The 15,965-nt window shown below is 36.2% G+C and overlaps 1 long non-coding RNA gene across 2 annotated transcripts in view; it reads right to left on the reverse strand.

Annotated features, from left to right (window-relative positions):
- Positions 1-15,965, reverse strand: part of LOC115859326 (uncharacterized) — a 643,056-nt gene that overhangs the window by 11,716 nt on the left and 615,375 nt on the right. The window lies entirely within an intron of this gene.

Genomic DNA, 15,965 nt, shown 5'->3' on the forward strand with positions numbered 1-15,965 from the left:
ATTTATTCCTTGAAATGAACCTGTATTTTCTTTGCTATGCTTTTGAAGAGTATGAGAGTGGGGATTTGAGTCCATCTCATCAGGAGTTGAGCTGGGTTTGAGTTCTGTTGTTATAATGGCTTCCTACAATGAATCACTGGCTTCAAATTCTTCTAGCATTACCTTGCCCATAGGGTGGGGTCTAATTATCACAGGCTTTTTCTTATTGTCCCCTTCACTCTCAGGGTTAGGCTAGTCCTTTGTGTCGGCAGCTCGAGAGGGTCTTTCTGTAACCTCTGACCCCTCTCCAGAAGTAGAGTGCTGTTGCCTGTTTCTGCTTCTAGTCTGGTGGAGGTGGGCAGAGGCAGTCTGTTGTCATGGTTCAGCCTCAGGCTTAGGAGGGTCCTGAGTCTCGAAAGAGGGACTTTTTCAGTAATCCTGACCTTCCCTGGTGCTGGGGTATCTCTATGTGCTCAATATGTTGTCCTTTTCTCCACTCAGGGGTAGAGATTATTTTCTTCCTATTCTCTGCTCTATTCCTGGGAGTGATGTTTCTCTTCCCCATGAAAATTAAGACTTTTGACCCATATGCAAGAAGAATACAAATGAGATGTATTACTTTTTCACTACGGTGTCTATTCTTTTCTTCTAGACTTTCCTATTTGAGAAGCTTTCTCCAATCTTTTATTGTGAATATTCTGTCAGCGTCCATGAATAGGTGCCAATACCACTTTTGCCCGCAGTTTGCTGAGGTTCTATACTCTCATGGTCACCTACACTCAGCTTTTTGGAATTTGTTTTTAAAAATTAGCTGAATTATTACTTGTTGCTTAAATAACAGTCCCTCTCCCTCCCAAGTTCATCTCCATGTGAATCAGTGTTGATGTCTCCAGAGAGATGGGAAAAAAAATTAAAGGAATAAAAAGATAGTAAACAATGTCAGTAAACTGAAGTCTATTCAGCAAAGAATGATGAGGATAAAAAGATAACTAAAAATCAAGGTATAAAAGAAACAACAAATTAACTGGGGATGTGTGATATGTGAGAAAATAATTTCAAGAGATGATAGAGAACTCATGTGAATGTAAGGGTACATTTTGCCCTTGTAGTTCAATGGAACAGAACAAAATATATAAATTTGAAATTGTGAGAATATATATTTTAATTAAATATAAAGAACATTTTTCTAAAAGTGAATTGCACAGTAATTCAAAGGAATGTTTTAGAATTTCATCACAGCATATTAATCAGGATTGGAAAAAGTGCTTGTTACTGGTAACCTATGGAAAGGAAAGCAGGACTTGAATTTGCTGAGACAATTTTCAAACAAAATAAAAAGTATTAAAGTCTTTATGACTACATGACCAATTAATAGTCTGTGTGTCTCTAATAAAACACTATTTTTTAATAGACCTTATTATATTGTGCAAGTATATTAAAGATAGAGCCTTATCTCCTAAGACAAATCATCTGTGAGTAGTGTTTTTTCCTGTCATTTTAATATACTAGAAGCACAGTGGAATTTCCTGCTGTGGTTTCTTGCAATGCAATTTTAGGATAACCTTTGGTCACTGGAACATCCATCAAAAATAGGACAGACAGTAATTTCTCTCAACTCCAACTCATTAAGTCATCAGTTCTGACTAATCGGATTCTTAAAAAATAGTTTTCTAATGAACATTACTTTATATTGACCATGATAGAATATTTATGTAATTACTATTTAATCTAACATGTCACTCATAATTTTCTGTAGCATAATCTATTCTTCTCTTGAATAATGCAACACTTTGAAAACTAAACTAAATGATTCAACTAAATACTATGATTCAGGACGTTATTTACCCTTGAATCTTTTTAGTCAGTGACTGACAGACTCTAGCCCTATGCAATTCAGCATGTACTCTCACAGTGACTTCTGTATTATAAAATCAATATTTTCTATTCAGAATAAGAGTGGTTAACAAAGTTTAGCTTGAACAAATTCTCAAATCATACTAGGTAAATTTACTGATAATTTATGGAAGCGCGAATAGCAAACCTAAGTATTCTAGAGCAATGTAAACAATGTGTTAAATTTCCCTTGTAAAATGGACATAGTGCAGATAAAGGACAGAAATCTAGGACATTTGGGTTTAACAAACATAGGCTCATTAAGTTTTACTATCAGAAGTTTATTGACATCCAGGATAATTTTGCCAAAATAAATAACACACTCAATTGCCCAAATAAGGGTGAAATGACAAATAGTGCCTACATTGCTTCTGGAAATTTTCTTGTGTCAATGCATAATTAGAATTTTTTAAATGGTTACTTATACTAAAAGAGGAGTATCTGAAGTAGCAATCACATACTATAGCCAGACATAGAAATCGTAAAACAATTTAAGTGTAAACAATTAACTGCATACAGATACTTTATGATTTTGTGGGGGGAGAGCTGGGTAGATTGTTTTTACATTCTAAGTTTTTGTATGTGATTAAAAAAAAAAGAAACTTACTAGAATGATGCTAAGATGGTTCACGGAATCCAAGCAAGAGCTGGCAAACCTGAATAGGGCAAAGGTGAAACCCAAGGTCACATCTTTCATTTTACTAATGGGAGTCAATGCACCTCCCCTATTGGACAGGTATCTGGTGTTAACAGGATGTTAACATCTTACGACTCATGACTCAATGTGGATCAGCTTGAAACAATAACCCAGAGCTGAAGACCACCCTGTGTAGAAGGAGAGCAGTCACAAGAGTCAAGGAACTCGGCACAGATACAGATAATATCAATAGATCCTGAGATGGATCAATTGATTGAAAGATTTTTATTAATGTAAATTTTAATATATAGAAAGAAGTGCCTAAATAATGTACAAGTAATGTGTACATAATTTTATACATATTATCATTAATTAAATATTATTAAAGTGAATACCAGTAATCCACCATGCAGGTAAGAGATTTGATTGTGGCTAGATTCTCCTTTTATTATTGGGGTGTTAAACAGAATCCAAAATAAAGGCCATGCTTTGAATAGAACTCTAGACTATACACTCACAACCAGGTAACTGAAACATAAACTCTCTTGGTTTCCCTGAAATGCTGACTCTGACCGTAACCAAAACTTAAGCTTTCTTCATGTCAGCGTGACCTTCCAGCTTCCTAGTCAATCCAATACAGACAAGTAAGCTGAGTGCTGCCACCCCTAAAAGGAACATAAGTTTCTAGTAACTAAACACAAAACTATGTACTCCCTCATTCATGTCTGTAAACTGAGCAGTAACTGCTAAGAGCCAAGCTTCTTAACCACTTTTGGTTTTGAAATCCCCCTGTTCGGGAACAATCTGTTTCTCGCTCAACAGAATATTCATGTCAAGTGAAGCTCTCTGGATTTTCCTTAGAGAGAGGCAACCCTATCCTAAACTGCTTACATAGAGGTTTGCTTGATTTTCCTTTTTTAATTTGCTTCACCGACTACGCATATAACACTAAACAATATACATGTCTGCAGTTTTCATTTTTCTTTTTCTCATCATTATGTTCCTCGGTTCATCAGTATTGGTGTAATAGCTATAGTTCTTTATAATTACTTTTTCCTGTGGCTTTACTAATTTTCACTCCAGCAGAGATATTCTTGTTGCTCTATATCCTGACCAACACTAGATATTATTGGACTTTTTCCTTTTCAACTATTTTCCCTTCTTTTTGCAGAAAAGTTAAAATCTAACCCAGGTTTGTTTGAATTAACTATTTCCCTCAGGGCAAAGCAGTTTCAGAATCCCGGTCCCTCACTTAGCCCTTTTGATTCTCATTCTCCATTATACTTTTGTTTTCTTTCTTAGTTTAATAGTTTCTTAGTATTTTGTCAATTCTTCAATGATTTTAAGTACCTGATATTTCGGAACACCCACTGTCAAATTTTTTAAATTGTATTCATTTGAGGGTTCAGCCAAATTAGTTACCTTGCCGTTGCTAGGAATAGAAGTCCGGGCCTTTATTTTTCACCTTTGAACTTGATATAATTGTCAAGTCATATAAGTAACTGTATACTTTTTTTGAATCTTCTATTTCATATGTATGGCAAGTGTTTTATAAATCCCTCCTACATTATTTTTTATAAGAGCCTTGTTGGGATACAATTCACACACCATAAAATTCACCAATCTAAAGCATGTAATTTAATTGTTTTTATATGTTCATAGAATTGTGCCATTTTTACTACTATTTCAAATATTTGAGAATATTTTCATCAAACCCCTCCCCCCATATTTTGAATCTTCATGGCCATTTACAATCCTAATTCCCCTCTGCCCTTAGCCCCTGGCAACCACTAATTTAACTGCTATTTCTACAGATTTGCCTATACTGGATATTTAATATAAAAGGAATAATACATTATGTGATCTTTTGTTACTGGTTTCTTTCATTTTGCAAAATGACTTCAAGATTTATCCGTGTTGTAGCATGTGTCAGTACTTCTTTTTACTGCTGAGTAATACTTCAGTGTATGGCTGTAACATGTTGCATTTAAACATTCATCAGTTGATGGCCATTGTCTTTCCCCCACTGTTTGGGTATTTTAAATAATGGTGCTATAAATATCATGCGCTAGTTTCTTAACACAGGCTGACGTTGTTTCTTAAACTCTGATACCACAGAAGTCTATAGACGTTTACAATTTAATATTCGATAATTTCCCTTTCTTAGGCACTCTTTGAACCAAAAATACTCTTTCACATCTTTACATTTCCAAACACATTATTTTCCAGGCAAATGATGTGATTTTAGTAACTGTTTAAAAATGCTCTATTAAGATGAGTTGCCCTCTCTTACTGTCTGCTATACTCTTTTTCTTTCTTCGTGTTTTTTAATTTAATTTTATTTAGTTTTTATACTGCAGGTTCTTATTACTCATCAATTTTATACACATCAGTTTATACATGTCAATCCCAATCGCCCAATTCATCACACCACCACCCCCCACCCTCCCACAGCTTTCCCCCCTTGGTGTCCATACATTTGTTCCCTACATCTGTGTCTCTATTTATGCCCTGAAAACCAGTTCATCTGTACCATTTTTCTAGGTTCCACATATATGCGTTAATATACGATATTTGTTTTTCTCTTTCTGACTTACTTCACTCTGTATGACAGTCTCTAGGTCCATCCACGTCTCTACAAATGACCCGATTTCCTTCCCTTTTATGGCTGAGTAATATTCCATTGTATATATGTACCCCAACTTCTTTATCCTTTCATCTGTCGATGGGCATTTAGGTTGCTTCCATGACCTGGCTGTTGTAAACAGTGCTGCAATGAACATTGGGGTGCATGTATATTTTTGAATTATGGTATTCTCTGGGTATATGCCCAGTAGTGGGAATGCTAGGTCATATGGCAATTCTATTTTTAGTTTTTTAAGGAACCTCCATACTGTTCTCCCTAGTGGCTGTATCAATTTACATTCCCACCAACAGTGCAAGAGGGTTCCCTTTTCTCCACACCCTCTCCAGCATTTGTTGTTTGTAGATTTTCTGATGATGCCCATTCTAACTGGTGTGAGGTGATACTGCATTGTAGGTTTGATTTGCATTTCTCTAATAATTAGTGATGTTGAGCAGCTTTTCATGTGCTTCGTGGCCATCTGTATGTCTTCTTTGGAGAAATGGCTATTTAGGTCTTCTGCCCATTTTTGGATTGGGTTGTTTGTTTTTTTTAATATTGAGCTGCATGAGCTGTTTATATATTTTGGAGATAAATCCTTTGTATGTTGATCATTTGCAAATATTTTCTGCCATTCCAAAGGTTATCTTTTCGTCGTGTTTGTAGTTTCCTTTCCTTTGCAAAAGCTTTTAAGTTTCATTAGGTCCCATTTGTTTATTTTTCTTTTTATTTCCATTTCTCTAGGAGGTTGGGTCAAAAACAATCTTGCTGTGATTTATGTCAGAGTGTCCTTCCTATGTTTCCCTCTAAGAGTTTTATAGTTTTATAGTGTCCGGTCTTACATTTAGGTCTCTAATACATTTTGAGTTTATTTTTGGTTAGGGAGGGTTCTAATTTCATTCTTTTACATGTAGCTGCCCAGTTTTCCCAGCACCATTTATTGAAGAGACTCTTTTCTCCATTGCATATCCTTGCCTCCTTTGTCATAGATTAGTTGACCAGAGGTGCTTGGGTTTACCTCTGGGCTTTCTATCCTGTTCCATTGATCTATATTTCTGTGTTTGTACTAGGGGCATACTGTATTGATTACTGTAGCTTTGTGGTATACTCTGAAGTCAGGAAACCTGATTCCTCCAGCTCTGATTTTTTCCTTCAAGACTCCTTTGGCTATTCCAGGTCTTTTGTGGCTCCATACAAATTTTATGATTTTTTGTTCTAGTTCTGTAAAAAGCACTACTGGTAATTTGATAGGGATTGCATTGAATCTGTAGATTGCTTTGGGTAGTACAGTCATTTTCACAATATTGATTTTCCAAACTAAGAACATGGTATATCTCTCCATCTGTTGGTATCATCTTTAATTTGTTTCAACAGTGTCTTGCAGTTTTCGGCATACAGGTCTTTTTTCTCCCTAGGTAGGTTAATTCCTAGGTATTTTATTATTTTTGTTGCAATGGTAAATGGGAGTGTTTCCATAATTTCTCTTTCAGATTTTTCATCATTACTGTATAGGAATGCAAGAGATTTCTATGCACTAACTTTGTATCCTGCAACTTTACCAAGTTTATTGATTAGCTATAGTAGTTTTCTGGTGGCATCTTTAGGATTCTCTATGTATAGTATCATGTCATCTGCAAACAGTGACAGTTTTACTTCTTCTTTTCCAATTTGTATTTCTTTTATTTCTTTTTCTTCTGATTGTCATGGCTAGGACTTCCAAAACTATGTTGAGTAATAGCGGTGAGAGTGGACATCCTTGTCTTCTTCCTGATCTTAGAGGAAATGCTTTCAGTTTTTCACCATTGAGAATGATGTTTGTTGTGGGTTTGTCATATATGGCCTTTATTATGTTGAGGTAGGTTCCCTCTGTGCCCCATTTCTGGAGAGCTTTTATCGTAAACGGGTGTTGAATTTTGTCAAAAGCTTTTTCTGCATCTATTGAGATCATCTGGTTTTTCTTCTTCAATTTGTTAATGTGGTGTATCACATTGATTGATTTGAGTGAATGGAAGAATCCTTGCATCCCTGGGATAAATCCCACTTGATCATGGTGTATGATCCTTTTAAAGTGTTTTTGGATTCTGTTTGCTACTATTTTGTTGAGGATTTTTTGCATCTATATTCATCAGTGATATTGATCTGTGATTTTCTTTTTTTGTAGTATCTTTGTCTCATTTTGATATCGGGGCGATGGTGGCCTCTAGAATGAGTTTGGGAGTGTTCCTTCCTCTGCCATTCTTTGGAAGAGTTTGAGAAGGATGGGTGTTAGCTCGTCTCTAAATGTTTGATAGAATTCACCTGTGAAGCCATCTGGTCCTGGACTTTTGCTTGTGGGAAGATTTTTAATCACAGTTTCCATTTCATGACTTGTGATTGTTCTGTTCATATTTTCTATTTCTTCCTGGTTCAGTCTTGAAATGTTATACCTTTCTAAGAATTTGTCCATTACTTCCAGGTTGTCCATTTTATTGGCATAGAGTTGTCTGTAGTAGTCTCTTAGGATGCTTTGTATTTCTGCGGTATCTTTTGTATCTTCTCTTTTTCATTTCTAATTTTAGTGATGAGTCCTCTTCCTCTTTTTCTTGATGAGTCTGGCTAATGGTTTATCAATTTTGTTTATCTTCTCAAAGAACCAGCTTTTAGTTTTATTGATCTCTCTGCCATTGTTTTGTTTCTATTTCATTTATTTCTGCTCTGATCTTTATGATTTCTTTCCTTCTGCTAACTTTGGGTTTTGTTTGTTCTTCTTTCTGTAGTTCCTTTAGGTGTAAGGTTAGATTGTTTGTTTCAGATTTCTCTTTCTTGGGTAGGCTTGTTTTGCTATAAACTTACCCCCGAAAACTGCTTTTGCTGCATCCCATTGGTTTTGAATTGTCGTGTTTTCATTGTAATTTTTCTCTAGGTATTTTTTGATTTCCTCTTTGATTTCTTCAGCAGTCTCTTTGTTATTTAGTAATATATTGTTTAGCCTCCATGTGTTTGCAGGTTTTTCTTTTTTTTAACATCTTTATTGAAGTATAATTGCTTTACAATGCTGTATTAGTTTCTGCTTAAAAACAAACTGAATCAGTTATATATATGCATATGTTCCCATATCTCTTCCATCTTGCATTTCCCTCCCTCCCACCCCTCCAGGCGATCACAAAGCACGAAGCTGATCTCCCTGTGCTATGCGGCTGCTTCCCACTAGCTATCTACCTTACATATGGTAGTGTATATATGTCCATGCCTCTCTCTCGCTTTGTCACAACTTACCCTTCCCCCCTCCATATCCTAAAGTCCATTTTCTAGTAGGTCTGTGTCTTTATTCCTGTCTTAACCCTAGGTTCTTCATGACATTTTTTTTCTTAAATTCCATATATATGTGTTAGCATACGATATTTGTCTCTCTCTTTCTGACTTACTTCACTCTGTATGACACACTCTAGGTCCATCCACCTCATTAAAAAGAGCTCAATTTCGTTTCTTTTTATGGCTGAGTAATATTCCATTGTATATATGTGCCACATCTTCTTTATCCATTCATCCGATGATGGACACTTAGGTTGTTTCCATCTCCGGGCTATTGTAAATAGAGCTGCAATGAACATTTTGATACATGACCCTGTGAATTATGGTTTTCTCAGCGTATATGCCCAGTAGTGGAATTGCTGGGTCATATGGTAGTTCTATTTGTAGTTTTTTAAGGAACCTCCATACGGTTCTCCACAGTGGCTGTATCAATTTACATTCCCACCAATAGTGCAAGAGGGTTCCCTTTTCTCCACACCCTCTCCAGGATTTATTGTTTCTAGATTTTTTGATGATGGCCATTCTGACTGGTGTGAGATGATATCTCATTGCAGTTTTGATTTGCATGTCTCTAATGATTAGTGATGTTGAGCATTCTTTCATGTGTTTGTTGGCAGTCTGTATATCTTCTTTGGAGAAATGTCTATTTAGGTCTTCTGCCCATTTTTGTATTGGATTATTTGTTTTTCTGTTATTAAGCTACATGAGCTGCTTATAAATTTTGGAGATTAATCCTTTGACAGTTGCTTCATTTGCAAATGTTTTCTCCCATTCTGATGGTTGTCTTTTGGTCTTGTTTATGGTTTCCTTTGCTGTGCAAAAGCTTGGAAGTTTCATTAAGTCCCATTTGTTTATTTTTGTTTTTATTTCCATTTCTCTAGGAGGTGGGTCAAAAAGGATCTTGCTGTGATTTTTGTCATAGAGTGTTCTGCCTATGCTTTCCACTAACAGTTTGATAGTTTCTGGCCTTACATTTAGGTCTTTACTCCATTTTGAGCTTATTTTTGTGTATGGGGTTAGGGAGTGATCTAATTTCATACTTTCACATGTACCTGTTCAGTTTTCCCAGCACCACTTATTGAAGAGGCTGTCCTTTCTCCACTGTACATTCCTTCCTCCTTTATCAAAGATGAGGTGACCATATGTGCGTGGGTTTATCTCTGGATTTTCTATCCTGTACCATTGATCTATCTTTCTGATTTTGTGTGAGTACCATACTGTCTTGATTACTGTAACTTTGTAGTATAGTGTGAAGTCAGGGAGCCTGATTCCTCCGGCTCCGTTTTTCGTTCTCAAGATTGCTTTGGCTATTCGGGGTCTTTTGTGATTCCATACAAATTGTGAAATTTTTTGTTCTAGTTCTGTGAAAAATACCAGTGGTAGTTTGATAGGGATTGCATTGAATCTGTAGATTGCTTTGGGTAGTAGAGTCATTTTCACAATGTTGATTCTTCTAATCCAAGAACATGATATATCTCTCCATCTATTTGTATCATCTTTAATTTCTTTCTTCAGTGTCTTATAATTTTCTGCATACAGGTCTTTTGTCTCCTTAGGTAGGTTTATGCCTAGATATTTTATTCTTTTTGTTGCAGTGGAAAATGGGAGTGTTTTCTTGATTTCACTTTCAGATTTTTCATCATTAGTGTATAGGAATGCCAGAGATTTCTGTGCATTAATTTTGTATCCTGCTACTTTACCAAATTCATTGATTAGCTCTAGCAGTTTTCTGGTAGCATCTTTAGGATTCTCTATGTATAGTATCATGTCATCTGCAAACAGTGACAGCTTTACTTCTTCTTTTCCTATTTGGATTCCTTTTATTTCCTTTTCTTCTCTGATTGCTGTGGCTAAAACTTCCAAAACTATGTTGAATAAGAGTGGTGAGAGTGGGCAACCTTGTCTTGTTCTTGATCTTAGTGGAAATGCTTTCAGTTTTTCACCATTGAGGACGATGTTGGGTGTGGGCTTGTCATATATGGCCTTTATTATGTTGAGGAAAGTTCCCTCTATGCTTACTTTCTGCAGGGTTTTTATCATAAATCGATGTTGAAATTTGTCGAAAGCTTTCTCTGCATCTATTGAGATGATCATATGGTTTTTCTCCTTCAATTTGTTAATATGGTTTATCACATTGATAGATTTGCATATATTGAAGAATCCTTGCATTCCTGGAATAAACCCCACTTGATCATGGTGTATGATCCTTTTAATGTGCTGTTCATTCTGTTTGCTAGCATTTTGTTGAGGATTTTTGGATCTATATTCATCAGTGATATTGGCCTGTAGTTTTCTTTCTTTGTGACATCCTTGTCTGGTTTTGGTATCAGGGTGATGGTGGCCTCGTAGAATGAGTTTGGGAGTGTTCCTCTCTCTGCTATATTTTGGAAGAGTTTGAGAAGAATAGGTGTTAACTCTTCTCTAAATGTTTGATAGAATTCGCCTGTGAAACCATCTGGTCCTGGGCTTTTGTTTGTTGGAAGATTTTTAATCACAGTTTCAATTTCAGTGCTTTTGATTGGTGTGTTCATATTTTCTATTTCTTCCTGATTCAGTCTTTGCTGGTTGTGCATTTCTAAGAATTTGTCCATTTCTTCCAGGTTGTCCATTTTATTGGCATAGAGTTGCTTGTAGTAATCTCTCATGATCTTTTTTATTTCTGCAGTGACAGTTGTTACTTCTCCTTTTTCATTTCTAATTCTATTGAGTCTTCTCCCTTTTTTTCTTGATGAGTCCGGTTAATGGTTTATCAATTTTGTTTATCTTCTCCAAGAACCGGCTTTTAGTTTTATTGATCTTTGCTACCGTTTCCTTCATTTCTTTTTCATTTATTTCTGATTGGATTTTTATGATTTATTTCCTTCTAAATTTCGGGGTTTTTTGTTCTTTTTTCTCTAATTGCTTTAGGTGCAAGGTTAGGTTGTTTATTCGAGATGGTTCCTGTTTCTTAAGGTAGGATTGTATTGCTATAAACTTCCCTCTTAGAACTGCTTTTGCTGCATCCCATAGGTTTTGGGTCATCGTGTCTCCATGTCTATTTGTTTCTAGGTATTTTTTAATTTCCTCTTTGATTTCTTCAGTGATCACTTCGTTATTAAGGAGTATATTGTTTAGCTTCCATGTGTTTGTAATTTTTACAGATCTTTTCCTGTAATTGATATCTAGTCTCATAGCGTTGTGGTCGGAAAAGATACTTGATACAATTTCTTAAATATTCCAAGGCTTGATTTGTGACTCAAGATATGATCTATCCTGTAGAATGTTCCATGAGCACTAGAGAAAAATGTGTATTCTGTTGTTTTGGGATGGAATGTCCTATAAATATCAATTAAGTACATCTTGTTTAATGTATCATTTAAAGCTTGGGTTTCCTTATTTATTTTCATTTTGGATGATGTGTCCATTGGTGAAAGTGGGGTGTTAAAGTCCCCTACTATGAATGTTTTACTGTCAATTTCCCCTTTTATGGCTGTTAGTATTTGCCTTATGTATTGAGGTGCTCCTATGTTGGGTGCATAAATATTTACAATTGTTAATATGTTCTTCTTGGATCTGTCCCTTGATCATTATGTAGTGTAACTATCGATAAGGTAATTATTAATATGTATGTTCCTATTCCCATTTTCTTAATTGTTTTGGGTTCGTTATTGTAGGTCTTTTCCTTCTCTTGTGTTTCTTGCCTAGACAAGTTCCTTTAGCATTTGTTGTAAAGCTGGTTTGGTAGTGCTGAACTCTCTCAGCTTTTGCTTGTCTGTATTGCTGGGTAGAGTAATCCTAGTTGCAGGTTCTTCTTCATCACTTTAAATATGTCCTGCTAGTCCCTTCTGGCTTGCAGAGTTTCTGCTGAAAGGTCAGCTGTTAACCTTATGGGGATTCCCTTGTGTGTTATTTTTCCCTTGCTGCTTTTAATATGTTTTCTTTGTACTTAATTTTTGACAGTTTGAGTAATATGTGTCTTGGTGTATTTCCCCTTGGATTTATCCTGTATGGGAGTCTCTGTGCTTCCTGGACTTGATTAACTATTTCCTTTCCCATATTAGGGAAGTTTTCAACTATAATCTCTTCAAATATTTTCTCAGTCCCTTTCTTTTTCTCTTCTTCTTCTGGAACCCCTATAATTCGAATGTTGGTGAGTTTAATGTTTTCCCAGAGGTCTCTGAGACTGTCCTCAGTTCTTTTCATTCTTTTTTCTTTATTCTGCTCTGCAGTAGTTATTTCCACTATTATATTTTCCAGGTCACTTATCCATTCTTCTGCCTCAGTTTTTCTGCTATTGATCCCATCTAGAGTCTTTTTCATATCATTTACTGTGTTGTTCATCATTGTTTGTTTCATCTTTAGTTCTTCTAGGTCCTTGTTAAATGTTTCTTGCATTTTGTCTATTCTATTTCCAAGATTTTGGATCATCTTTACTATCATTATTCTGAATTTTTTTCCAGGTAGACTGCCTATTTCCTCTTCATTTGTTAGGTCTGGTGCATTTTTATCTTGCTCCTTCATCTGCTGTGTGTTTTTCTGTCTTCTCATTTTGCTTATCTTACTGTGTTTGGGGTCTCCTTTTTGCAGGCTGCAGGTTCATAGTTCCTGTTGTTTTTGATGTCTGTCCCCAGTGGCTGAGGTTGGTTCAGTGGGTTGTGTAGGCTTCCTGGTGGAGGGGACTAGTGCCTGTATTCTGGTGGATGAGGCTGGATCTTGTCTTTCTGGTAGGCAGGTCCACATCTGGTGGTGTGTTTTGGGGTGTCTGTGGACTTACTATGATTCTAGGCAGCCTCTCTGCTAATGGGTGGGGTTGTGTTCCTGTCTTGCTAGTTGTTTGGCATAGCATGTTCAACACTGTAGCTTGCTGGTCATTGAGTGAAGCTTGTTGCCGGTGTTGAGATGGAGATCTCTGGGAGATTTTTGCTGTTTGATATTATGTGGAGCTGGGAGGTCTCTTGTTGACCAGTGTCCTGAAGTTGGCTCTTCCACCTCAGAGGCACAGCACTGACTCCTGGCTGCAGCACCAAGAGCCTTTCATCCACACGGCTCAGAAAATGCAGAACCTTGGGGGAAGAGTGAGACGGTTCCTGCTCTCTGGAACGCCACCTGCTGGAATCTGTTTGTGTTTTTTATGGTTTTTTCCCCTGTAATTGTTTTCTAATCTCATAGAGTTTTGGTCAGAAAATATGCTTGATATGATTTCAGTTTTCTTAAATTTACCAAGGCTTGATTTGTGACCTGGAGAGTGTTCCGTGTGCACTTGAGAAGAGAGTGTAATCTGTTGTTTTTGGATTGAATGTCCTATAAATATCAATGAAATCTATCTGGTGTAATTTTTCATTTAAAGCTTGTGTTTCCTTATTAATTTTATGTCTAGATGATCTGTCCATTGGTATAAGTGAGGTGTTAAAGCCCCCCCCCCACTATTATTGGGTTACTGTCGATTTCCTCTTTTATAGCTGTTAGTATTTGCCTTATGTATTGTGGTGCTCTTATGTTGGGTGCATATATATTTATAATTGTTATATTTTCTTCTTGGACTGATCCCTTGATCATTATATAGTGTCCTTCCTTGTCTCTTACAACATTCTTTATTTTAAAGTCTACTTTATCTTATGAGGATTGCTACTCCAGCTTTCTTTTGATTTCCATTTGCATGGAATATCTTTTTCCATCCCCTCACTTTCAGTCTGTATGTGTCCCTAGGTGTGAAGTAGGTCTCTTGTAGACAGTATATATATGGGTCTTCCTTTTGTACCCATTCAGTGAGCCTGTGTCTTTTGGTTACAGCATTTAATCCATTCACATTTAAGATAACTATCAATATGTACATTCCTATTACCATTTTTCAATTGCTATGGGTTTGTTTTTCTAGGTACTTTTTTACTATTGTGTTTCCCACGTAGAGAAGTTCCATTAGCATTTATTGTAGAGCTGGTTTGGTGGTGATGAATTCTCTTAGCTTTTGCTTGTCTGTAATGCTTTTGATTTCTTTTTTGAATCTGAATGAGATCCTTGCTGGGTAGAGTACTCTTGGTTGTAGGTTCTTCCATCACTTTAAGTATATCGTGCCACTCCCTTCTGGGTTGTAGAGTTTCTGCTGAGAAATCAGCTGATAACCTTATGGGAGTTCCCTTGTATTTGTCATTTTTCCCTTGTTGTTTTAAATATTTTTTTTTTGTCTTTAATTTTTGACAGTGTGATTACTATGTGTCTCAGTGTGTTTCTCCTTGGGTTTATCCTGTATGGGATTCTCTGCACTTCCTGGACTTGGGTAGCTATTTCCTTTCCCATATTAGGGAAGTTTTCGACTACAATCTCTTCAAGTATTTTTTCGGATCCTTTTTCTCTCTCTTTTCCTTCTGGGACCCCTATAATGTGAAAGTTTTTGCGTTTAATGTTGTCTCAGAGGTCTCTTAGGTTGTCTTCATTTCTTTTCATTCTTTTGTCTTTATTCTGGTCCATGGCAGTGAATTCCACCATTCTGTCTTTCAGCTCACTTATTTTTGTTGTTTCATTGTTTTTGTTTAGGAAGACATTGATTAATATTCAAATGAAATCCAACCATGAATATTAATTTTTGCATTTTATCAACATTTAACAAAAGGATATATATCCTTTCAATAAGTGTACATCTATGTATTTTCCCAAATTGATGTCACCTGTGTAACCAGCTCCTAGGTTAAGAAATAGAATATTATTGGTACCACAAAGGCTTCTTTCATGCTTCCTTGTAGTCTTCCTTTCCCCCCCAAAAAAACACCATTTAGATTTCTAACAGCTTAAGTTAGATTTTCCTATTTTTATCCTGTATTTGGATACAATATACTGTATACCTTTTTTTTTTTTTTTGTGGTACATGGGCCTCTCACTTTTGTGGCCTCTCCTGCTGCGGAGCACAGGCTCCGGACGCACAGTCTCAGTGGCCATGGCTCATGGGCCCAGCCGCTCCGCGGCATGTGGCATCTTCCCGGACTGGGGCACGAACCCGCGTTCCCTGCATCGGCAGGCGGACTCTCAACCACTGCGCCACCAGGGAAGCCCCACTGTATACCTTTTTTGATTTACCTTATTCAAAATTATATTTTGTGACATTCATTCATGTTGTTGTGAAGCATTTTAGATTATTTACATCATTGCTGTTCAATGTTATTTTGTGTCATTGCATGACAGCTTATCCATTCTTCTGTTGATGGACATGTGTATAGTGTCTAGTTTGGGACCATTACAAATCATGCTGCTATGAACAGTTTAGTATATTTTTTGTAAGCATATGGACATATTTCTTTCAGATTTGTATCTAGAAATAACATTGCTTGGTAACAGTGTAAGTGTATTTTTAACTTGAGTTGATGCTGACAAGCAGTTTTAAAAATATCAATTTATACTCCCACCAGCAATTTGTGAGTGTGGTTGCTCAACAGCATCCTCCCTACTTGGTATGTTCTGATGCTTTATTTCAGTAAATCTGATACATGTATATTGCATTGTGGTTTTCGTATTTATTTTATTTTGTTTTGTTTTATTTTATTTTTTCCTAAATGTCCATCAACAGATGAATGG

The sequence above is a fragment of the Globicephala melas genome, chromosome 13, assembly GCF_963455315.2.
Source record: "Globicephala melas chromosome 13, mGloMel1.2, whole genome shotgun sequence".
In the NCBI taxonomy this organism is placed as follows: Eukaryota; Metazoa; Chordata; class Mammalia; order Artiodactyla; family Delphinidae; genus Globicephala; species Globicephala melas.